Source organism: Coffea arabica, chromosome 6e, assembly GCF_036785885.1.
Source record: "Coffea arabica cultivar ET-39 chromosome 6e, Coffea Arabica ET-39 HiFi, whole genome shotgun sequence".
Lineage (NCBI taxonomy): Eukaryota > Viridiplantae > Streptophyta > Magnoliopsida > Gentianales > Rubiaceae > Coffea > Coffea arabica.
Genome location: NC_092321.1, coordinates 47970918 through 47997322, shown reverse-complemented (window position 1 = coordinate 47997322; position 26405 = coordinate 47970918).

Here is a 26405-nt window from a genome sequence, read left to right as displayed (position 1 = left end):
AGGAACTTCAGAAATTTCAAGATTGTGGTCAAGAATTCAAGAAGCTCAAGGTTATTGTAAGTTCTCTTCAAGATTCACAAAATTCCAACAAGTTTTGCCAAAATTCTGATTTGAAAACCAAGTAAACAAGTTGGATAACACAAACAACAAGGCTGGACAGATTTGTATTCGGATGAACAGAACCCTATGAACAGTATGGTGCTCAATTTGACTGTGAGAAGGAAGTAGTACAATTTTTGTATCCCAGAGAAGGGTGATAAGAAATTTCGAGGACGAAATTCTTTTAAAGGAGAGAGAGTGTGAGAACCCGAAAATTTTCTTATTTTCTAGGCTTTATCTTATTTACTTGCACGCCTTTTCTATATTTGCTTTATTAGGAAAATTTTCTAGATAATTTTTATGCGTAAATATAGTTTTAAAATCATTTTTCTAGTATAAGTTAGTTCATGAGAAATTAAGAGTGTATACCGGACGTGGGACCCGCTAGTGGGGTCAGTGCGGTAAAATTCGGCCGATTAGGGTAAGTTTTGTATACAGGGATTAATTTACTAGGTGTTAAGAGATAATTAGGTGTTACCTAAATGGATTGGTGTTAGGAGAGACAAAAGAATGAGATCAAGCATAGGAATGGACAAGTGTCATGTAACCATTGGAGGATGGATTTGACTTACTATTCATCACCTTTACTAAATACCAAAAATTGACCAAAATCATCTTCATTTTTCAAGCTTCTTGGCCGAAACTCCTAGAGAGAAAAGAGAGGAGAAGCCTTCAACTTTCTTCATCCCAAACTTGCTCAATCTTCAAATCTAACCGATAAAACTCCAACTTTCTCCATAAAAATCATTTGTAAGGTAGGATTAAGGTAGTTGGTGGAGTGGTTTGGAAAGAGGAGGTGCTAAGTTGCTTCTTTTCTTGAGGTTGCATGGTGAGTAGCTACGGAATTCTTTCTTTGTTCTTGATGATGTAAAATTAGTGACTTGTGATAGTTAACGAAATGATTTTGTGAAAGATTTCATGACTTTTGGTAGAGATTGATGACTTTTTATTTTTATTCATGATTTTTCTGATTTTATAGTATTAATGTTGGTTGGCCATGGATGATGGCTTGGTATGGTCTAAATGGTACTTTGGTGTGTTAATTGTATTTAGTTGCGGAAAATTTCCGCTTTGTACGGAGAATTTCAGCTTTAGGGTTTTAATTTGACCATGATTGGGGGTAGTTTTGGAGCTACCAATTGGTTGTATCTTAAGGGTGTTTCATAGACTATGATTGGCATGTGCAATGGTGATTGTTTGTTATGAAATTTGGTGGTTGATGGTTGCATGGTAAAGTACGGAAATCTAGGCGAAGTGCTGCTGAAATTTTCACAGGACCCTTGAGCAGTCTTGGGGAATCTACTATATCTTGATGTAGGAAATTCAGAATTGAGTTCCGTTTGTTGTGTTTTAAACTAGATTCATAGGGATATAAACCACGTAAATTTCAGACCCTGTTTCTGTCCATACAATTTATGGTGATTTTTCAAATTTGACTAAAAATTTGTACCTGTTCTGTCTTTCACTGGATAAGCAGCAACTAGAGGCTTGAATTTGACTGACTTACGTTCTGAATCTTACCATGGTGTTTTCTGGAAAGTTGTAGGCCTTTGAATGTATTTTCTAACGGTATAACTTTTATCAATTTTGGACTTACAAAACTTGAGATATGATTGTTCATATAGGGTTGCGCAAAACTGGAAAATCCTATTTTCCTAGTATTGCTCTTACTTTAATTTTCTACTTCAAATTTGGAGTTGGTCAATCATTGTAGGTAGGGTTTTGAGGTTGTTCATGCCTTTAAGACCAATTGTTACCTTTTCATTCCGAAGTTGCCTCTTTGCTCTACATTACTGGTTCATTTGAATAGGCATATGACTCGTAACCGAGTCTTACTTGCGAATTTCATTTACTAGGTCTTAAAGTCAAGTCTTAAGTGTTTACCCTTGCTTGTTCTAGGAGGTGCCGGCGAGTAAAGCCACACTTGAGAAGGAAACTTTTGAAATTATCCTTGTTGGAACTGGTGAGTGTACCACTCCCCTGGATTGTTGTTTAATTGGTTTCTCTATACTTGAAATTTGTGACATGGATAACTGTGAACTCTGTTATTTTGAGTGAGACGAGGGTCTACATTATCACACTCGTTCTCTTGCCTGTGCTGTATAAACTGAAATCTATTACTTGTACCTGTTATGAACTTGAACCTGTTACTTGCGCTTGTTATGATGTCGTTTGGAAGTGAGTCCAGCCACTTTCCTGTTAAACCTGAGCTCAACTTCATGGGGAGTTAATTAAATCGAGCCATGCAAGGGCTTGGTCGAGAAAATTGACAATCCATGGGTACCTGTTCTTATGGAATCTTTGAGTATTGAGACTCTTGATTCCGGTATACTCGATTATTACCATTCATGTTCTTGTTTGGCGTTCGGGCCCGGTAAGGGGTATGTTTGGTGAACGGGATTTTAGCGTAAGAGGGGTCTACGGACATGAGTGTTTCAGTAAACGTTGACGGAGGGTCAACGAGGCTGGATCAAGTATTGCAACGGGGATTTGGCTCCTGAGAGCCACCTGTATCCTTTAAATTGTGGTGTTCGTTCATTTCTCCTACTTGATGTGTATATGTGCCCTAAAAGTGTTTATTCATGATTTTCACTATTATACTTTTGGTACCTCATTGAGTTTCTAACTCATCCCGTTCCGCTATTCTTGTTTTCCTTACAGGGAACCACTTTTGGAACTGTGATTTTGAAGCATGAGTTGAGCTAGTTTAGATATTTTGTATAGCTCCTCAATGGTTGGAAACCCTAATTGTACTTGGATTCAAATGTTTCCTTTTGATTTCTAAAAATAGGAATGTGGTTTATAAAAGCGTGTACTCATGTTCATGTGTTATGTTTGGCTTGTATATGTCCCTTTGAAGGATTATATGAAGATACTTATATTCAATTGGGTCCCGGTCGGATGGTGACGTGGCAGGCGCTATTCACTTTCCGTGTCAATTTTCATTTTCTGTTTCGTGATTTTTGCTTTGTTTACGTGCGCTACTATATTCCGACACGTTCTGAGTTGTATATAACCGTCTTAGTAGTCCTGGCGAGAGTTGGGCAGGCGGTCCGCCGAACCCTTTGGTTCGCCTTAGGAGGAGGTGGGGCTGTCACAATTGATGATTAAATAATTGCACTTGTTGGAAGAGGTTAGTTGTTGGAATCCTCATCTTGAACCGAGAAAAGTGATCCCTGGGAACATTATCGTGAAATCCACTTTGTTGGAACATATCAAGGAAGCACAAGAGAAGAACCCTGAAGTGCAAAAGTGGTTGAAAAAAATTAATAGAGGAGAAAAGTCAGATTTTAATCTGGGAATGAAGGGTATACTAAGGTTTCGAAATCATATAGTAGTGCGAAAGGACGAAGGGTTTAAGAAGGGAATTTTGGAGAAAGCACACCGATCTAAGTACACAGTACATCCTGGAGGGAATAAAATGTACTAGGACTTGAAGAGTTTGTACTGGTGGGAGAACATGAAGAAGGAAATTGCCCAGTTTATCCAAACTTGCTTGACCTGCTAGCAAGTTAAAGCCGAGCATCAGAAACCGTCTGGTCTTTTGCAACCTTTAGAGATACCTGAGTGGAAGTGGGAAAAATATCACTATGGACTTTGTATCTAGATTGCCGAGGACACAAAGAGGTCATGATGCAGTTTGGGTAATAGTAGATGGATTGACCAAATCGGCTCACTTTCTGCCGATTAGTATGAAGTACCCGTTGGAGAAGTTAACTAAGTTATACTTGGATGAGATTATAAGGCTACACGGGATACCTGTAAGTATTGTGTCCGATCGAGACCCTAGATTTGTCTCGCGGTTCTGGTAAAAGATGCAAGAAGTGTTAGGGACTAAATTGAATTTTAGCACTACTTACTATCCCCAGACCGATGGACAGTCTGAGAGGACAATTCAAACTCTTGAGGACATGTTGAGAACCTGTATCTTGGATTTTGGAGAGAGTTGGAGTAAGTATTTTACATTGGTTGAATTTACTTATAATAATAGTTTCCATGCATCTATTCAAATGGCTCCGTATGAAGCACTTTATGGTCGAAAGTGTAGGTCTCCGATTTGTTGGGATGAAGTAGGTGAGCAAAAGATTTTAGACCCAACTACAGTGCCTTGCATTGAGGAGGCGCGAGAAAAAGTGAAGTTAATACGTTAGAGGATTCAAACCGCACAGAGTCGTCAGAAGAGCTATGCAGACAATAGAAGGAAGGATTTAGAATTTGCGGTTGGAAACCAAGTTTTTCTTAAGATCACTCCTCTCAAAGCAAGTTTGTTGGCAGGTAAAGGAAAGTAGTTGCAACCGAAATTTGTAGGACCATACAAGATCCTTCAATGTGTAAGGAATGTGGCTTATAAGTTGGAATTGCCATCAAGTTTATCTCAGATTCACAATATTTTTCGCGTATCGATACTCAAGAAATATGATCCGGATCCATCTCATGTTCTGCAATCGAAAAATATTGAGATCGATGAGGCACTGCCCGATGAGGAGAAACCGATAAAACTTCTTGATCATAAAGTGAAAGAATTGAGGAATAAGCGAATTCCGTTGGTGAAAGACCTATGGAAGAACCACGGACTAGAGAAAGAAACTTGGGAAGTAGAAGAAGAAATTCGAGGAAAATATCCAGATCTATTTCAAAACCAAGGTATGAATTTCGTGGACGAAATTCTCTTAAGGGGGAGAGGATGTGAGGACACATGTTTTTATTCTTAAAATAATTAAAAATAATTATTTACCCTAGTATTAGTTAAGTATAGTATCGTTACGTGAATCGCTTTTAAATTTCGCTTTATCGCGCGCGAGTATGAAGTTCACATATTTTGCGTCGAAATGACTAAGTGGAGATTTAAGAAACTTATACTAGACTACTAAGAGTGAATAATTACAGTATTAAAGGAATTACATTTGAGAATTAGTGTACAAGTGAAACATACAAGAGAGAAAAGTGGTAGTACGGGACACTATTCGCGCACTATTCAAACTTGACCTTGGACACCTTTTTGCACCTTTTTCCCTCCAATCTTCCAAGGAAAGATTCATACCTACCAAACACTCTCTCTCTTCCTCTCTTGGTCAGCCGAACAACAAAGGGAAAAGAAGAGAAGAAAGCTTCACTTCATCTTGCTCCATTTCACTTCCAAATTTGCACCCAACTTCAAAATCTCTTGGAGATCAACTTTAGTTTGGAGAAAGACATCATCTAGTGGAGTTTCTTGGAGATTTTGTGGTGAGAAATTTCTGGTTTCATCAAGGGTTAAGAGGTAACCCTTCATCTTTCTCAAATCTTTCTAAATTCTTCAAGAATGAAGCTTAGATGGTATGGGTTTGAAACCCTAAGCACGAAATAGGCTAGCGGATTTGAGGTATTTCATTTCTTGCTCTAATCACTAGGATAGTGGTCTTGAGGTGGATTATAGGTAGCTGACTTGAGGTGTAATTAGTTGATTGTGGTTGTTTATGTGTTATTTGAGATGAATACTGTTAGAAAGTGAAAGAAAAATCGAAGGAAAATGGAAGTGCAAGCTGGCCGAATCTGTCCTGTTGTTACCGTGCTTGCATTTCGAATTTCTGATGCATATTTGACTGTGAAATTGAGTGATATATGTTGTATATTGTGTGTACAAAGTGTCTACCGAAAATCATTTCAATTGGTTGCTCAAAACTAGAGTTTTCGAAAAGAAAGAAATCTGGAAATGGTAATCTGGGCAGCCGAATAGTACGTCTTTGTTCGAACATATCTCTCTGTACAAAAGTCAAAATTAAGTGCCGTTAGCGGCATTCAAAACTAGACATTCGTAGCTTTTTAACGGTATAAAACCATCAGCTGGTTCAAAATGAGTAAACCGTAGTGATTCAACAAATTTGACTGTCCTATTCTGATTGTCTGTCCGAGAGGAATGGAGAAGCTGTATCTTGTGGCTCTATTATATCTCACTTGTGAACTGATTTTGAAAACATTTTCTCTTGATGAAATGTAACATGTTGAACCTAGTTTCCAACGCCACCAACCATTCCCAATTTTAACTTGTATTGAGTGAGATGTGATCTGATTTCGAAAGTGCAACAAAACTGGAAAACTGGAAAGTTTTTCCCTTCTTGCTGGCCGAATGGTCAGAGATGTTTTGGGATGTTTTGTCTCGAAAATTTTGATATCAATTGCTTATTAAATGTTTCTAGGACCCTGGTTTCAAAAATGGATCGAATTGGGGCTAATTTCAGTGTGCAAAACGTTTGAAATGAAAGAAAAGCAAGAGGGAAGTTTAGCCTTGAAACATTTTACGAACTTTGGTCATTTTGTTAACTGCCTTCCCACGTTGTTTTTGTGTGAAATTTGCTAGAGAGGTATTCCACATATGGAAGTTTACGTGTACCAAATTTGGTGTAATTTCAATATCATTTCAGTGCCCAAATAATGTCCCAAAGATGACTCTTCAAATCTGGAAAATTTCTGATCAGTTTGCAAAATTCATCCAACTTGGGACTATTATATCTTGATGCTCAGAACTCTGAATTTAGTTCTGTTTGTTGTGTTTGAAACCTTGTTTGGAAGTCTTATTGTGTTACTACTTTCAAGGACTGATTCACTTTCTGTGAATTATGCCAAATTTTCAAATATTGCTGGAAAACCAAGACTGGTTCAAACCTGTCTTCTTGGAACTGAAATTTTGAGCTGAAAAATAAGTGCTTTCCGTTTAGAATCCTGGAAAAGTGTCTTCTAGAAAATTTTAGTACTTCGGACGTAGTTTCCAATGGTACAAAGCTTTTCATTTTTGGACCTATTGAGTGCAAGATCTGATTTTTCTAAATTTGACGCACAAAGCGGAAACTTTCCGATTTCTTAAGAAATGAGTTTTTGAGAACTCGTTGCTCTTTCTTGATATCAATAGACCGTTTTAAACTCAATTTCATGGAAGAGGCAAGTCTCTCTTGGGACTTTAAATCCTCACTTTTAAATCTCGATTTTCGAGAGATTTAGGTTCTCTTTAAGGCATTGACTTAGTCTAAACACGTTTACATCCTTTCTTGATTAATGCATGGTTGTGAGTGAAAATTACTCGTTATTTGCTCAGGCGTACATGGGGATTTTCAAGAGAATCTCGAAGCGGACGCCTAAAGGCTTGTTTGAGCACTTACCCACTTTCTGACTTGGTGAGTGTCAAGTGCATGATTTGTTGTTAAATACGTGAATTGCTTCTTGTGAATTATGTGAATTTGAATTGCCGAAACGAGTGTCTACTTTATCGCACTCGTTCTCTTTTACATGAAATTATGATCGAAATTCGTTATGTGATTCGATATTTGACTCATGTAAAGTGTTGTGGTTGTGATTCGCAATTGTGATTTGTATTTGAAACCGTCGATTGGAGCGTTGTCTCATCGACTTATATTCGTATTTGATTTGTATTCATATTCGGGGGACGCCCAAACCTATAGGCTAGCCCTGTGACTCGAGTTGGCATGGGTCTGGTCGAGTAGCTTGGTAAACCATGAAATATTCGTAAAACTTGATCTATTTGAGAGATGTTGCTTGGCATACTCGAGTAGTATCGTCTTTTAAAATGATGAGCGGGCCCGGAACAGGGGGTACAACGGTGAACGGGATTCGTGAAGTAAAGTGGTGTTCTATGGACTAAATATACCTACCCGATTGACGGAGTGTCATCACGTGGAGGTATATGATCGAGGATCGGCCAAGCAAGTGGAATCTAACTCCTGAGAGCTCATGTATCCTTATTGAGTGTATGTTACATTAAAATGTGAATTATTTGAATGTTATGGCTTATTTCTCGCATAAGTATTATTGCTATTTGAACTACGTGCTTGCATGTTTTTCTTGGCCTCACTGAGCATTAGCTCATCCCGTTAGTTTTGTTTTCCTTAACAGGAGCTGAAATGGAAAGAATTGGAGAAGCCAACTTGATGGACTTTTGATTAGGATTTTGAATGTAATTGTTCAGACAACTTTTGGAGGTTGTACATTTTGAGAAATGTTGATGTACTTTTGATAACTTGTGATGTAAGACTTGTATGTATTAAGGAAGCGACTTTTCTTTATATCTTCGATTTTTATTTTTCGATTAGTTATCCTTAATTTTGAATTGGAATTGTATCGAGTCCTGGCGAGAGTTGGGCAGGCGTTCCGCCGATACCCTTGGGAGAAGTGGGGGCGTCACAGTTGGTATCAGAGCACTAACTTTGACATCTATTTAAGAGATATATTAGAGACTTTACTCTCGAGAATAGGAATGAGATAACTTAGTTATACCTTAAGTAAGGTTTGAGCGAGTTAGTGACTTTCAGTTTCTAACCCAGAAATTGTGGTTGTTTTGCAGGGATGGAGAATGGTAATGGGGAACACGCTGCTAATGGTAATGGTCATGCTAATGGCCACGTAGAGCCTCTTAGACCTATTTACTACCGAGCACTTGGTGGAGGAGCTCGTGTGTGTTACTCGCTTTCTACTAGATTTCCCCGATGTCCTTGTAGGGTGACATATGCGTACCCTAATGACCTCGTACTATCCCTTGACGACGAGCGTCGTCAGTTGGTGAATACCAATAGAGCTTTACTTCAGGAGGTCGAGGAGCTGAGCATTATGGCGAATGCTCAGAGTGCTAGGATTGTAGAGCTAGAGGGGACTGTGGTGGATGAGATGGCTAGGGCTGAGACCGCTCACGATGAGGTTCAGAGGGCTAGAGCTCGATTGATTAGAATAGGTAAGGAGGTCCGAGATCGGGCTTCTGGGATCTTGGCAGATGCTACTATGTTAATCGATGAGGTGATGGAGGTTGTTCAGAGTCCGATTCAGGAGGAGCCTTTCGAGGAGGATCCGGAGGAGGTTCCGCCTGATAGTCCTGCTGAGAATTATACTAGGAGTGATGACTCTCTTTTGACTTTTGTAGCTAGAAATAGTTGGGGTGATGCTAGTTCAAAGGCCATTGTATTTTATTTAACTGTGTGGTCTACTTTTGAGGCACTTAACCTACTTTTGTCGTGCCTGACTAAATGTACTTTTATGGCACTTGTATGCCATATTTTTTGTAAATGCCCCATGACTTGCTAATTGTATGAACTTTAAAGTGTTAATACATGTTAATTATTGTTATTTCCAATATTTTCATGTTAACTCTTTTTTTAACTATTTTCTCGCGTAATTATTTTATTTCTTGCATTAGACATAACTAGGATTTATGGACGGACGAAGGAGTGGTACAGGTCGTGGGCGTGGGACTAGGCAAACCCAACCTCAAGGGAATGATCAAGGATCAACAACTGGACCGATCCAGGGACAAGAAAATATAGAGGGTAACCAAGTGGTTACTACCATTAATCGGATGACTGATATCCTAGAACAATTAACAGAGCGTGTGACGGCCCCACCTCCCCCAAAGGCATACCAGAGGGTTCGGCGGACCGCCTACCCAACTCTAGCCAGGACACACTCACTCGTATCACATGCATACTTCCATAGACCATAAATAATATCGCAATTCAATCTTATAATTTACACTGATGCACAATCAAGATACAAAACCTCAATATACCCAAACTGGTTCAAAGTGTATACAATCCAAGTACAACCATCCTAATCAAGTGATAGTGCGAGTACAAGTCAAAAGTCAAAAACAACTAGGTTACGCTAGTCTTTACATATCTGACGCCTCGCTCGTACCCCTGTAAGGAAAACAAATGGCGTGGAATGAGCTAAATGCCCAGTGAAGTTCCAAATAGCAAATTGACCATTATTTATAATTACAAGTTTTCGATATAGCAAAGTAACGAGCATGAAGAGTTCATAAAAGTGATCAATAACACGTCAAGTAGCAATCTCAAAATGAGCAAGTGTAAAAGTTTTTCAAAATAAACAATAATCCAATAAGCAATAATCATTCCAAAGCATAAGGATACGAATGGCTCTCAGGAGCCAACCTCCATTCATCATCAGCAACTTGATCACGTAGTAGGTGACACTCCGTCAACTTTCAAGTAAAGGAGCCAATCCAGTAGCGCACCACTTAACTACTCTCCGTCCACCATTCAAACCCCCTACTGGGCCCAAAATCCTCAAGAAACATGGGTGGTAATACTCTAGTATACCGATTAGTCGAGGAGATATCACTCCACTCGACAAACAAGAGACCCAGGGTTCGTTACCCAATCGATCAAGCCCTTGCCGGCTCGACTCGAGTAACTTGCCGCAGGGTTTCTGGAATTCCAGGAAGTGCGCACCTCATAACAAGTATGTCAAGTCAATTGCAACAATAAACAAGTATATGTCACGTAAGGGCAAGTGCGATAAAGTACACTCTTACCCTAACAATTCACGTATACAACACGTAATCACATTGGTCACGTATCAAATACAAGTATCAAGTTCAATTCGGTATTTGAAAGCACTCACCAAAATGAAGTGCCCCTAGTAATCACGTCTGGGTTATACTCTGGGTTCGGAGTCCAAATCTGCGATAAAACTTTGTTTCAGGACTTTAAAAATCAACTAAGGTTCGAAACGTAGACGTTTCGTTCAATAAGAATCAAGACATGGAAATTCACTTGGAGAATATTCGTGAAACACTCGCTCTCTTTTCAAACTATATAACTTTGTAACATTTATACTTGGAAATGCCATTTGAGTCGAAAGTACAAGGAAAACGTATTTCTAGTTGTCATAGTCATATTTCTCAAGGGTACAAGTTCGGCTAGATTCTAACGTATAACCCTCGATAACCCAGGTAGTAAAAGTCCTAGATGGTTCAAGTGTTATTCACTTACCAACTTTACCCAAGTCGCAAGTATATTTCTCTAGTCCTCGAGCGTAAATTTGGGCAGCATGCCCTTTGTGTTTACCTAATTTTCCAGCCATTTTGGCTTCATTATTTTTCTCATTCAAACCCAAAAGTACACACTGAACAATCTAACTTCAATAGCCGTCCAATAGGCTCAAGACAATACAAGGACAAAAATCAACTAACAACAAGTGCGGAAATCAAGTTTACAAAAGACAGATTTGACGGGTTTTTGCGGAAAGAACACATCTGAGGCTACGCTTATCGGATTGGTGTGTAACTTATACCATTTCGAAGCTAAGACGAAGTCCTACAAATTTCATGAAGATCACTTGGTTAAATTTCCAGTGAAACCTAATCAAATTCCCAGTTCACCGAACCAGGTTCCAACTAATCGGCTAATTAACCGTACTACACTAGAATGGTCATATCTCAGGCTACCAAGGTCCGCTTAAGGTGTTCTTGTAGGTGTTGAAAAGCTAATACAGATTACTAAAACTTTCATGTTTTGGAGAATGGCTAAATTAGTACGGATCCTAGTGAATAAACATGATAAACTGGATGAACTGACTAAAACGGAACACTGGAAACATCCTAAAACAGTGAGGGTATTTTGGTCTTTTCACAGGTTACGTTGCTCCGATTGAGCTGAAATTTTGTAGACACCTATAAAATACCATTCTCTACAACTTTTATGTTTAATTACAAGCCTAATTCTGCCTCTAACATGGTGCAATAAAACCGGACAGAATAGAGCTGAAATTTTCCAGAAATCTAGAATTTTGGGATTCAATACAACCTTTCTTGATTTCTTGCTCCAATCATCACCACAACCACTTATATAAGCTTAAATACAACATATATCATCCATATAGCAAGGATAGGCAGCAAATACCTCAAACCCTAACTCACATAAATCACCTTTAAATCATCATAACAACTTGTATCACCACTAATCCAACCAAAACAAGTATTATATAACAACTTAAACCAAAATAAAAGAACCAAAGCCATGATTTAGCCTTATACCTCAACAAATGAAGCTTGTAAGAGTGATACTTCACCTCCTCTTGGAATTCTTGGTTCCCCTAGCTTCTCAAGCTCATAACTCACTCTTTAATCGGTTTAGAATTTTAGTTCCTCACTTAACACTCACAAACTCAAGATAAAAATGGCAGCTCTCACTTGGGTTTTTCTCTCCCTCTCTCTCGGCCAAACAGCAGAAAAAATGAAGAAGAAATGCAGCTCCAAGGTGATAAGAAGGTTGGACAATTGGTCTTGGTCAAGACCCTTAATGGTGTGACACTTGTCACCACCAATTACCAAGCAAAATTTTCTTTTTCTTTCATGCAATTTCAGCCCCAAAATTTGGTCAAGGCTAGCTGGAAATTAAGGAGATATTTTGCTCAAATATTAATGAGCTTGTATGGTAAGAAAGTGGTGATCAAGTGGTGTGTTCAATCGGTAGTGTACGGTATACGTCGGTTCGCACCGTTTTTCCTTAAATCACACGTACTAGGTTTTTTTTTTCTTCCTATTCACTAACTTTATATCATTGCTTCTAATCACATATTATTTCTCACCTAAAATTCACTCTTAAGCACCAAATTTGATCATCGCTCCGTACCGGATAATTACACGACGGAAAAACGTGAAAACCCTAACTCGCTCCAACTTGAAAACGAAAAGTGAAACCCTTTTCTTTCATGTTCATTTGCACTTATTGTGAAGTGATTGGGTGGTAGGGTTATTAAAAAATCATAATTTCCAATTAAAAGGGTATTTTTAATAAAACGTGAGGGATTTTACAATTCCATAAATTGAATTTAGGGTTTCGGTTGAAATATGAGAAATTTGAGAAAACGGTCAGTCACAAATGAAACTAGGGTTTTGATTAGACTTTATTTCTAGAATTTAGGGTTTCTAGTCTGTAAAACAAAACAATAAAATAAAGAAACCGTAATATTCTCTTTGAGACTAAACAACAATAGTATCCTAAAAGTTGGGGTATCACAATCTCCCCTACTTAAAAGAATTTCGTCCTCGAAATTCACCCATTCACTCCTAAATAGCGTTGGGTATTTTCTTGTATATCTATTTCTAGCTCTCAGGTCTCACTATAGCCAAAACTTAGTTAAACAATAGAAATCACGAATCGTACCTTCTACTATCTCCGATGGTTTAGGTAATGCCTGTTGGTCCAAGGCGTACACTCTAGCTGGCAATCTTGGCTTAGTCCCTCCTACATTTGCATGTTCAGGGTTTAGGTGTGACCTACGGGGACAAATTGCAAGCTAGTGCACGGCACTACCACACCATAAACATTTTCCTGCCTTTCGCCAACAATCATTCTCCGTTTGATTAGCCTTCCCACAGTACCCACAAGATACTCGAGTTTGACCTCCTTGTGAGGCACCTCTTGCTCGCTCCCTGTCACGCGAGGCTCCTCCTGGAGTAATTTCCTTAGATGTCCCTGAAATTTTCTCACCACCATCTCCTCGACCCATCTTAGAGGGTGGCATGTCTAAATCACCTTGTCCTTGCCTTTGACTTCCACCAGGCGCACCTCTCCTTTTTGCATGAAAAGCTCTCAGTTGTGCCCTAGCAATTTCTATTCGTTGGGTCTTCTCCAAGACCTCTGTAAATGTATTAATCTGGGCCGCCACCAAGGCCTCTTGTATTTCCACATTGAGCCCTTGCACAAACCTCCGGACTCTTCTTTGCTCCGTAGCTATCAGTTCAGGAGCAAATTTAGACAACTTCGTAAATTGGGTTTCATACTCAGCTATACTCAAAGTTCCCTGCCGAAGCTTAATAAAATCATTTTATCTTTTCTCCTGGACAATAGGTGGGAGGTATTTTTCGTTAAACTCTCGCACGAAATTCACCCATGTCCATGCGGTCCCCTCTCTCTCCCACTTAGCTTGAACCACATTCCACCAAGCCCTGGCCGGACCTTCAAATTGAAAAACGGCAAAGTGCACTTGTCTATCCTCCGCATAGTTCAAAGCGGCAAAGATATTGATCATGGCCTCTAGCCATCTCTCGGCTCCCTCCGGATTTGGTCCTCCGAAGAACTTAGGTGGAGAGAACTTCTGGAATCTCTCAAGAGCCCTATCTTGCCCCATATCGGGGTCCCTAGATTGATTTACAGGAGCTTGACCCTGTTGTTCCACTAGACGGGCCAAAATGTTAGTCATTTGTTGGATTGCGGTTGCCACTTGATCTCCCCCTACAGCCTGGGGTTCAGGTTGTGGCTCAATCGTTGCCCTTCTCTCCTCTCTCGGTTCTTGTACCGGCTCCTGTGCTTGTCTACCCCCACGGCCACGACTAGGACCGCGTCCTCGGTTAGTTCCCCTGGCTTGACTTCTTCTACCTCCATGTTTTGGGTTTAACCAACTATAAACATGTAAACAAGGTAAGGTATGGCTCATGTAGCACATTTCAAAAGGATTAATAGAGGCAATAAAACGCATAATAAACAGGTTCTTTATATACATAGCAAACAAGTCACATAACCTAGTGGACATTAACCCTAGGTATTGCTCAGGCACTACACTTAATCAAAACTCGAAGCACGTGAATAATAAGGATCCCAAATCCCAAGAATATCTTCAATATATTTCAAGTCCAGACTATTCACATTCCCCGTGCCTTTGCTTTCGCCATCCAAACTTATCCTAATATTACGCGAGATCTCAACTTATCGTAAAGATATCACTCTTTGGTACTCGGGGACAAGAATCCGAAAATATGATAATTCACCACTCAAGCTGGCCAGGCTCAAGGGCAAATCACCCGTATTAGAGATTCCTACCCAACATACATATCTAAGGTCCCCAACAATAGACAATCGTTCCACACTTAACAAGTCAATCCCCACAGTCCGAGAACCTTCTCCCGGCACGAGCTCAATAGGAGCTCTGATACCATCTGTGATGGCCCCACCTCCCCCTAAGGCGTACCAAAGGGTTCGGCGGACCGCCTGTCCAGCTCTCGCCAGGACTCACTCACTCGTATCACATGCATACCTCCATAGACCATAAATAACATCGCAATTCAATCTTATAATTTACACTGATGCACAATCAAGATACAAAACCTCAATATACCCAAATTGGTTCAAAGTGTATACAATCCAAGTACAACCATCCTAATCAAGTGATAGCGCGAGTACAAGTCAAAAGTCAAAAACAACTAGGCTACGCTAGTCTTTACATATCTGACGCCTCGCTCGTACCCCTGTAAGGAAAACAAATGGCGTGGAATGAGCTAAATGCCCAGTGAGGTTCCAAATAGCAAATTGACCATTATTTATAAGTACAAGTTTTCGATATAGCAAAGTAACGAGCATGAAGAGTTCATAAAAGTGATCAATAACACGTCAAGTAGCAATCTCAAAATGAGCGAGTGTAAAAGTTTTTCAAAATAAATAATAATCCAATAAGCAATAATCATTCCAAAGCATAAGGATACGGATGGCTCTCAGGAGCCAACCTCCATTCATCATCAGGAGCTTGATCACGTAGTAGTTGACACTCCGTCAACTTTCAAGTAAAGGAGCCAATCCAGTAGAGCACCACTTAACTACTCTCCGTCCACCATTCAAACCCCCTACTGGGCCCAAAATCCTCAAGAAACACGGGTGGTAATACTCGAGTATATCGATTAGTCGAGGAGATATCACTCCGCTCGACAAACAAGAGACCCAGGGTTCGTTACCCAATCGATCAAGCCCTTGCCGGCTCGACTCGAGTAACTTGCCGCAGGGTTTCTGGAATTCCAGGAAGTGTGCACCTTATATGTGACGCCCCGAAAAGTATGAGTGTGAGAACCCGAAAATTTTCTAATTTTCAAGGGTTTATTTTATTTAATCGCCCGCCTTTTCTACATTTTCTTTATTAGAAAAATTCCCCCGATAAAGTTTATGAGCAAAGATAGTTTTAAAATGATTTTTCTAGTATCGGTTAGTTTTTGAGAAATTAAAAGCGTATTTTGGACGTGGGACCCGCTAGTGCGGTAAATGCATTATATTTTTGACAACTTGTTGGAATTTTGTGTTAAGTGATATTATTTTACAAAGTGTTAAGATATTTGTATTGGAGAGACAAAAAGATAAGTTTTAAACCAAAAAGGTGACAAGTGTCACCTTGTGATTTAATCTTGGACTTTGACCATTTGACTTTACCTTTACCTTTACCAAATAAATACAAAAAAATTGATCAAAATAAGCTTCATTTTGCAAGCTTCTTGGCCGAATGTTCTTGCTCAAGAAAGAAAGAAAAGCTCTCAATTTCTTCCTTCTATTTCTTGCTCAATCTTCAAATCCAACCAATAAAACTCCAAATCATTCCATAAAATCTCTTTGCTAAGTGGTCTTGAGGTGTTTTGTGGAGTTGTTTGGAAAGCTAAGGTGATTTGTTGCTCTATCTCTTGTATGGCTAAGGTGAGTTGTGAAGAACCACTCTCCTCCCTTAATTGATGTTCAATTCATGATTGGTGGTGGTATAAGATGCACTTTTATGGATTATATCTTGATTTTGGTTGAATTGGTGAAGTTTTATAATTTTTGGGGATTTTTCTGTTTTCATATGGATATGATTATGGGGTCATGTATGATGATTGGAAATGATGTTTAATGACTCTAGGAGGTGGAAAAAGTGATTAATTACAATCAATTTCTGTTTTGGAAGGAAAAGTGGAAAACTAGGTTTCAATGTTCTTCATTCTGTCCGAATTTTTAGCTCATAGATAGAGGCCGAATTGGCCTTGTATTAAAACATGAAAGTTGTAGGGAATGACATTTTAGAGGTGCCTACAAAATTTCAGGTCAATCGGAGTAGTTTAGAATGAGAAAATTCAAAATTACTATTGCTGTTCTGGTTTTACCCGAAATTGAGAAGTGCGCCTGTAATGGGTTATTTTGGTTGATAATTCTTCAGAATTGGTTGTTGAGATCTTCTAATGAAATGTAGCCCTGTTTCTTAACTTTCAGCTGGTTTTGGAATTTCTGGATTTGGACTTGGATAGCCTGTTTTATGATGTTTCCGCTAGAATGCGTTATGTGAATCTGTTTTTATGATTCTGGTATAGTATCTTGCAATTTTGACCTGGTTACACTCGCAACTGGGTTCAGTGACCTTCTGTAATATTGTACCCCTATCTCTTAGCTTCGAAACGGTGTATCTTGCACCTTCATCCGACCATCGTAGTACCTTTGGTGCCATTACCGCAAAATGACGTCAAAACTGTTTTTCTGGTTTTGAGCTTAACTTTCATTTCCGGACTTTTCCCTAGCTTGACTTGTACTAGTACTACTTGGAGCTTGCTGAATGGCTATTGGATGAACTTGTTGTTGTGTGTGTACCTTTGGGATGGAATGAGGAAATAATGAAGCCATGATGGCTGGAAAAGTTAGCAAATTCAGGGGAAGTGCTGTCCGAACTTTGAAGGGATTTGTTTGCATTGAGTTTGTGATCTAAGACTTTGATTTGAGCAAGGCAATGTTATATGATGGATGGTTTCTGAGCCGTGGAGGTGAGTGACCCTAAACTATTTCCAAAGTACTTGTGAAATGTTTCTTGCATTATGTACTCGATTGCATATCATGCGTGCTTGCATGTGAGTTCATGACATGATTTGGCTTCAATGAGTTCTGGAAAAGTCTTGTGCTGGACACCAACGTCTCCACTCTGTTTATGGTTCATGTTCATGTTTATCTGGAGCTCAAGAAGGGGCTCCCTCTTAATGTTAATGTTAATGTTAAATGATCTATTTGAGCGTTGGGTGTTCAAGTGCTATGATTTCCCTGGCTCACGAGAGCACTAAACGAACATTTGATCTCTGAGTCATGACATCATCGAAATGATCGAAATGCAACATTGTGAAATATATTTGTTTAATGATTTTACTGGTTACTCGCTGAGCTTCTAGCTCACCCCAAAAATATTTTATTCCCCTCAACAGGGCTCAAGGCGAAGGAAGGACTTGTAGTACTTGTGCACGTGACTGGATGGCCTATGTTTTGTATAATTTGGATTAGGAAATCATTTTATGTATAGTTGGAAATTATTTCCGCTTTGCTTTTGACATGTAATTAGTGGAGAATTTGATGTAATATTTGAGATTTATTCTTGTAATTTATTTGAGGATTGTAGTGAACGACTGAGTCCCGGCGAGAATTGGGCAGGCGGCCCGCCGAACCCTCTGGTTCACCTTAGGGGGAGGTGGGGCTGTCACATTATAACAAGTATGTCAAGTCAATTGCAACAATAAACAAGTATATGTTACGTAAGGGCAAGTGCGATAAAGTACACTCTTGCCCTAACAATTGACGTATACAACATGTAATCACATTGGTCACGTATCAAATACAAGTATCAAGTTCAATTCGGTTTTTGAAAGCACTCACCAAAATGAAGTGCCCCTAGTAATCACGTCTGGGTTATACTCTGGGTTCGGAGTCCAAATCTGCGATAAAACTTTGTTTCAGGACTTTAAAAATCAACTAAGGTTCGAAACGTAGACGTTTCGTTCAATAAGAATCAAGACATGGAAATTCACTTGGAGAATATTCGTGAAACACTCGCTCTCTTTTCAAACTATATAATTTTGTAACATTTATACTTGGAAATGCCATTTGAGTCGAAAGTACAAGGAAAACGTATTTCTAGTAGTCATAGTCGTATTTCTCAAGGGTACAAGTTCGGCTAGGTTCTAACGTATAACCCTCGATAACCAAGGTAGTAAAAGTCCTAGATGGTTCAAGTGTTATTCACTTACCAACTTTACCCAAGTCGCAATTATATTTCTCTAGTCCTCGAGCGTAAATTTGGGCAGCATGCCCTTTGTGTTTACCTAATTTTCCCGCCATTTTGGCTTCATTATTTTTCTCATTCAAACCCAAAAGTACACACTCAACAATCTAACTTCAATAGCCGTCCAATAGGCTCAAGACAATACAAGGACAAAAATCAACTAACAACAAGTGCGGAAATCAAGTTTACAAAAGACAGATTTGATGGGTTTTTACGGAAAGAACACATCTGAGGCTACGCTTATCGGATTGGTGTGAAACTGATACCATTTCGAAGCTAAGACGAAGTCCTACAACTTTCATGAAGACCACTTGGTCAAATTTCTAGTTTAACCTAATCAAATTCCCAGTTCACCGAACCAGGTTCCAACTAATCGGCTAATTAACCGTACTACACTAGAATGGTCATATCTCAGGCTACCACGGTCCGTTTAAGGTGTTCTTGTAGGTGTTGAAAAGATAAGACAGAGTACTAAAAATTTCATGTTTTATCAAATGGCTAAATTGGCACGGATCCTAGTGAATAAACATGATAAACTGGATGAACTGACTAAAACAGAACACTGGAAACATCCTAAAACAGTGAGGGTATTTTGGTCTTTTCACAGGTTACGTTGCTCTGATTGAGTTGAAATTTTGTAGGCACCTATAAAATACCATTTTATACAACTTTCATGTTTTATTCCAAGCCTAATTCGGCCTCTAACATGGTACAATAAAACCGGACAGAATAGAGCTGAAATTTTCCAGAAATCTAGAATTTTGGGATTCAATGCAACCTTTCTTGATTTCTTGCTCCAATCATCACCACAACCACTTATATAAGCTTAAATACAACATATATCATCCATATAGCAAGGATAGGCAGCAAATACCTCAAACCCTAACTCACATAAATCACCTTTAAATCATCATAACAACTTGTATCACCACTAATCCAACCAAAACAAGTATTATATAACAACTTAAACCAAAATAAAAGAACCAAAGCCATGATTTAGCCTTATACCTCAATAAATGAAGCTTGTAAGAGTGATACTTCACCTCCTCTTGGAATTCTTGGTTCCCCTAGCTTCTCAAGCTCACAACTCACTCTTTAATCGGTTTAGAATTTTAGTTCCTCACTTAACACTCACAAACTCAAGATAAAAATGGCAGCTCTCACTTGGGTTTTTCTCACCCTCTCCCTCGGCCAAACAGCAGAAAAAATGAAGAAGAAATGCAGCTCCAAGGTGATAAGAAGGTTGGACAATTGACATTTTTGGGTTCAAAAAGAGACAAATCCAGTTTTCATCCTTTAAAGCATCATTGACATTTTTGGGTTCAAAAAGAGACACTAAAGCAAAATTGTCAATCAATTTTCTAGATGAGGAACGAGTGTTTACCTTCTCGGATGGATCACCAATTATAAGCTCTTTTGGATGATTTTGGCTGAATTTCCAAGCCTTGGGAAGATCTTTGAGTGAATCATCATTTTTGTCTTCATCTTCCTCTTCTTGATCATTATGAACTTCATTTTCCATTTCAGTTGCTGCTGGTTTAGAACTTCCTTCATTTCCAATTGACAGCTTTTCCATTCCTGCTCGAACACCTACATCATCATCCTCACACGGACTTTTGGAATTATCATCATTGGTTTCATCAAATGTTATATGTATAGCTTCTTCAATCACAAGAGTCCTTCTATTAAAAACTCTATATCCTCTTTTATTCTCACAATACCCCAAAAATATTCCTTCATCAGATTTTTTATCAAACTTACCAAGATGTTCCTTTAGATTCAAAATAAAACATTTACAACCAAATACTTTGAAATAACCAACTGTAGGTTTCTTATCAAAAATCAGCTCATAAGGAGTTTTCTTTAAGATAGGTCTCAAGAGAATTCTATTCATCACATAACATGCAGTGTTTACCGCTTCAACCCAAAGATATTTAGGCAACCTACATTCATTTAACATAGTTCTAGCAGCCTCTTGGAGAGTCCTGTTTTTCCTTTCTACAACACCATTTTGCTGTGGAGTTCTTGCAATAGAAAACTCATGAGTTATGCCATTATGATCACAAAATTCTGGAAAACCACAATACTTGAATTCTGTTCCATTATCACTTCTAATTCTAACAATTTTTAATCCAAGCAGATTTTGCACTTTAGCAAACAATGAAGTGAAATTCTTGAATGCATCATCCTTATGAGCAAGAAATATTACCCAAGTGTATCTAGAATAATCATCTACAATCACAAAACAGTATTTCTTACCACCCAAGCTAGAGATTTGAGTAGGGCCAAATAAGTCAAGATGCAAGAGTTCTAAAGGTTTGGAAGTAGATACACACTTCTTTGGTTTAAAAGAAACTTTTGTTTGCTTTCCAAATTGACATGCATCACATATTTTATCCTTTTCAAAACTGATTTTTGGCAAGCTTCTAACTAGCTCCTTTTTCGAAATTTCCTTTAGTAACTCCATGTTAAAATGACAAAGTCTTCTATGCCACAACCAAGGATCTTCATTTGAAGCTTTAAGACATGTTAAGCTAGAAGAATCAATTTTATCAAGAACCACAATATATATGTCGTTGAACCTCTTACCTTTGAACACAACATTGTATTTGGAATCAAGCACAATGCATTCATGTTTTCTAAACAACACATTCAAGTCTTTATCACACAATTGACTAACACTAAGCAAATTATAACTCAAGTTATCAACTAAGAGCACATTATGAACAAAAGTTTCACCATCCTTACCAACATCACCTATTCCAATTGTTTTAGCTTTCACATCATCACCAAATGTCACTTTTCCACTTGATCTTGATTTCAGCTTTATGAACAAAGAGGGATCACCGGTCATATGCCTTGAACAACCGCTATCAATGAACCATTTGGACTTGTGTGAGCATTTTTCCTGAAAAGAGAAAGTGTTTGGTACCCATTTTAATTTTTGGGTCCATAATAGTTAGCATTATATCTAACTAACCACATGCATTTCATCCCTTTGTTCAGATTTCTTTTCACATAGCAATCACTTTTCAAATGCCCTCTTTGACAACAAAAACCACACATAATGGAAGAGTCCTTAACATGTACTGGTTTGACATATCTTAATCCACCTTTTCTATATGTTGTGAAACCATGTGCATTTTTGTTGTGTGCAAATGTTCTTTGAAAAATAGTAGGATGTGTAGGTGACATGTTCCTTTTGATAAACTCCTGCTTTCTTGCTTTCAAAGTCTCATCCAAGTTGTCCATTCTTCTTTTTAAATCACCATGTCTTTCCTTCAGCATTTTACAAATATTTGTCTTTCTATCAAGCTCATTCTGAACATCAAATCCGGCTCTTACAAGACATTCATTGTCAGTTTTTAGTTGTTTATTTTGTTGAAGGAGACATGCATTTTCATGAATGAGAAAAGCAATTTTCTGTTTTAGCTGCTTGTTCTTATCATAAGATTCCTTCAAAGCATTATGCAGTTTTTCAACAAAGGATTCAAGATCATCATCTTCTTCATCATCACTTTCAGATTGAGAGTGTATGGAAGTTACCTCATTATCTCCAATAGCCATGAAGGCCATTTGAGCTGATTCTTCCTCTTCTTCAACTTCCCCTTCAGAGTTGCATTCATTCCAAGTAATCTGGAAGTTGTTGAATCTTGGCTTTCGATCAGCTTTTCCATCTTTCATTTTCTTCATGGGGCATTCGTTTGCATAGTGTCCAGGCTGTCCACATTCATAGCATTTGTCCACTTGCTTCTTGTTGAATTCTTGTTTTCCTTTGTTCCTTGCATTTGATGAATAATTTTGGAATTGATTGCTAGGTCCTCCCTTTCTGAACTTCCTTTTATTCAAGATTCTTTTGAAGCCTCTTGTGATGAGAGCAAGATCATTATCATCACCATCCGAATCTTCATCATCCAAGTGAGCTGGATCATCTTCACTTTGAGTAGTCTTTAGAGCAATATTTCTTTTTGCTCTAGCATCCTCTTCCTCCTGCACTTTAGATTTCAGTTTTAACTCATAAGAGGTTAGTGAGTTAATGATAGATTCAATAGGCACAGAACTTAAATCCTTAGCCTCCTCTATTGCAGTCACTTTATTTTCCCATTCTTTGCCCAATGCATTGAGAATTTTTCTGTTCTTCTCTCCCAAGGTGTACTCTTTGCCCAACACCTCGAGATCTTTGATCAAGTCAGTGAACCTGCAAAACATTTTGTCAATATCCTCAAGAGGTTCAATCTTAAAAGATTCATACTTTGTGACCAAGATGGCCTTTCTCTGTTCTCTCACATTGTCACCACCCTCATGGATTTCTCTCAACTTATCCCACATTTCTTTGGCTGATTTACAGCCTTTCACTCTAATTGATTCATTTGAATCTAAGGCACTATAAAGAACATTCATGGCCTTGGCATTCAATGTGAGGTTAGTCCTGTCTTGAGCATTCATTTCAGCTCTCATTTTTGGCCGAAGCAGCCCTGTATCTGCATCAAGAAAGTTAGCTTCATGCGGTCCTTCACTCACAATAAACCACAGTTCAATATCAATAGATTGCAAAAAAATAATCATCCGTTCTTTCCAGCTAACATAGTTGGAGCCACTGAACATGGGAGGCCTAGTAACAGATTGCCCCTCAACAAACATAGCATGACTGGTTGTCATCTTTACTCCAAGCCGTTAGAGCTTAATCTCAAGGAGACCAAGCTCTGATACCAATTGTAAGTCCCACAGACAACCAAGAGGGGGGGGTGAATTGGTTTGATTAAAATCTTAACCAAGTTTATGCACTTTTTCTTTAATGAAAATTTACCTTCCTTTTTAGTAATGATCAACCAAGTAGATTAGAAGACAATAGCAATATTGATCAGAGAAGCAAGTTTAGATAAGCAATGAAGATTTTATTAAACAGAAATGTAAAATAGAGAAACAAACCAAGTGTCTACCAAGCTTTACCCAAACTTGAAGACTAAACACTAGGAAGAGCAACTTCTCTTTGATGAACGAAGATCAACTAGATGTACAATGGAGGGAGCACTTCCTCCTTACCCTAAGCCTCACTTAGTCAAGCTAAGAAGTTTTACAATCACTCAGAAAACCCTCAACAAAGCTACACTAAAGATCCTTTCAATCACAAAAGAAATGCTCACCAGAAATTCACACCACTTTAAAACAAATCTTTCTTTGGAGACTATTTTCTAGCTAAAATATCTCTTGAGATCTTGTAAACAAAGTGTGCAAAAGTCCTCACTTCGTTCAGACCAGTTTGATTTTAAAGGGAACCAGAAATGGGCTTCATCAATGCTTCCAACGGATAGAAGGCAGCTGAAGAGTCAACTAGCCGTTGGGGCTGTCGGACGTCCGACGATCAAATCATCGTCCGAACCAATCGTCCGATGGCATCCAAGTTGACGTTCGGACGTCCGATGCGTCTTGATCGTCCGACACCGCAGCGTCCGATCGTAGGCAGAGAGTTGGCAAGTCAGCTTGGAATTTTTCGGACGTCCGATGCGGTTGATGAGCGTCCGATGGCAAGCGTCTGATCCTTCCGGACGTCCGATGCTTCCTCACGAGCGTCCGACAGAGCTTCCTTCTTGATGCTCTTTATCCTTTCGGACGTCCGACAGATTCCTTTCGGCCGTCCGACGTGAGTATCCTGTTTTTGCTTCTTCTTTTGGTTGAAAATGCATTTCATGACCTATTCATACCTGATTCTTTGATATGTAAAGACACTTATAATCGAAGAAGGTTAGATACATTTCAAAATACCAAGAATAGCAAAATTATCATACTTAAAGGACAGTATCTTTGATTGGAACAAAACAATGACTAAATTCATTCATTTTATTCCAATCTTGTTTGCCACATCCAAAGCAACGTAGTCAGGAGATAAACGAACATATGCTTTCTTTGTTCCATCAGACCTGATCAAAGTGTTCACTTTCTTGGTTAGTATAAACATTTCAAATTACTTTGTGATCATCAAAACCAAGAATAACAAAACCCTATTGGGGTTGTGGTTGGCATGGCTTTATAACTCGTTATCGAGTCTCATTGTATTTGTTTACGTGTTTTAGGACGTGACGAGGGTTCACGACGTCCTTTTAACGACGGTGCATGAAACATCACCTACTTGAGTGGTGAGTATACTACTCATTTGAATGTTTATAATGTGGCTTTGCTATATGTGATTGTGATGCCTTGAAGGCTTGTTTGGCTGTTGGAAATGGTTAAGGTGAGAGTGTACTTGACCGCCCTCATCCTTTTTATCTTGTTAATGACTGTTTACCGTTTCACTGTAATACTGCACTTGCTATATGAGATATTGAATTCCATTCATGGGAAACTGTTTGGGTGTCGGTTGGATGAGTATCCAACGGCCCTACTGCATTACTGAGCTCGACCCCGTTGGTAGTCAATTGAATCGAGCCAGCGAGGGCTTGGTCGTGAAAATTGACTAGCCACGGGGACTGAAATGGGAATCTTGTGGTAATGAGACCCTTGGTTCCGGTGTACTCGAGTATCACCTAAAGCTACTGCTTGGAGTGCGGGCCCGGTTGGGGTATGTTGGGTGGAAGGAATGGAAGTGAAGTGAGGTCTACGGTCGGGTATTTTTAAACATTGACGGAGGGTCAATGAGGTTGGATCAAGAATGTAAGCGTGGAAATGGGCTCTTGAGAGCCGTCCGTATCATTTTACTGATTTGTTTTATTCCTTCGTTGTGTACTTGAAATGAAAGGTTATGCTTAAGTGATCTTTGTTGCTTATGTGGTAGTATATCACTGGGCTTAAGCTCATTCCGTTCCATTTGTTTTCCTTACAGGGATATAATTACTTTTGGGATTGGATTGTCGATTGCCAAGTTGAGCTAGTGTAAATGTCTTTTGTTTAGCTCTTTGGATGAAACCCTAATGTGTATTGGGTTCAACGACTTTTGATTGGCAATCCGAACATGTATACCATGATGAATAGTTTTTGACTTGCCAATTTGGTTGTAAATGTTGAATTGCAATGTATTAATGTTTGGTGGGATTTCGGATTCTACTATTCTAGGCACTATTCATCGTTTTCATTTTTTTTTTTTATTTTGTTATTTTGGTTCTAGTGGCTTGTTCGAGCGCGCTTTTACTTTCCCGAAACGTTTTAGATCGCGTGTTACTGCTCGTTAGTCCTGGCGAGAGTTGGGCAGGCAGTCCGCTAACCCCTTTGGTTCGCCTTAGGAGAAGGTGGGGCTGTCACAGGTGGTATCAGAGCCTAGGTTTGAATTAGCCTGGGTGTTATAGGAATGCTTGATTTGAGGATTTGTTGTTTATGGCCTTTAAGCTTATATTTATGGTTAATTGTTCTTGTGGTGTAGGATGGCCGGACAGGGTGAACCTAGTGCTAGTCCTTCGGGCGTGAGACCTCACAGAGCACTTCCCGTGATCCCATATCAGATACGGCCAGGAGGGGCCGTTATTCGTTGGAGCCCGTCTAACCATCTCCGACGGTGTGCGTGTAAACAGAAGTATGCCTATCCGAACGCTCTCGTGTTTGCTTTGAACAAGGAGCGTAAGGTGTTGGCCAGAGAGAATGCTCGACTTGAGGTCGAGGCGACCCAGGATAGGGCGACCAACGAGAAGCAAGCTACACGTATTAAAGAGCTAGAATACGACGTGCTTGAGGTCGAGGATAGGGTTGACGACCTCTGCGCACAACTGAGGGAGGCA